Consider the following 751-nt stretch of genomic DNA (forward strand, 5'->3'; position numbering starts at 1 on the left):
CCAGGCGGCCCGGGCACGGGGTCGGGTGGTTCTCCGTGGTGGAGCGAGGCTCATCTGGCTCCGGTATCCCCACCTGGCCCAGTCAGTGGGTTGCAGTGCTTGCAGGGGTGAGAGCCTCCTCGTCCCCCATGATTCCCGTTGAGCAGTACCTCAAGAGGCAGGTGGAGGCAGAGCCTGAGGACAGTCGGGGGTTTCCCTTGCTGGCAGGCAGCACGGTGGCTTCTCCCGGGCAAGGCGGCAGCTGCCCTCGAGGACGGAAAATAGTGCCAGGGAAGCGGGAGCTCCCGTCTGGCTCCGACTCTTCTGCCCAGCCTCGGCCGGCCGCTCCGGTCAGCATCGTGCCTCACCCTCCAGCACTCGCCGCGGGTTTTGGGAAGACGTAGGGACAGGTCGCACCCATCTCTTCTCTAAAACAGCTTCCAGTTTCAGGTATAGTCTGTGTTAAGGAGGAACACCCTGCCAAACCAAAACCAGGATGGGTTACACTTCCCAACTGTTGGGATCGGTGCAAGACCCACACGTTTGCGCAAGAAGCACTCATGGCAAGGCAACATTTACTCTAAAAAAACCTTCTCTCGAAGATGTGCAAAGGCAGTGGAAATCTGAGCTGTAAATATTTTAAATACCAACGGAAAAACTCTTAAGCTAGGTATATGTGGCACCTGTAGGGATGACTACTACATGTGTATGTTTGAAAATTCAGTAGTTGATCTGATTTACAACTTGTTTCATTGCAAATTGCTTTTTTTGA

This window comes from Corvus brachyrhynchos, unplaced genomic scaffold (assembly GCF_000691975.1).
Source record: "Corvus brachyrhynchos isolate BGI_N302 unplaced genomic scaffold, ASM69197v1 scaffold115, whole genome shotgun sequence".
Classification (NCBI taxonomy): Eukaryota; Metazoa; Chordata; class Aves; order Passeriformes; family Corvidae; genus Corvus; species Corvus brachyrhynchos.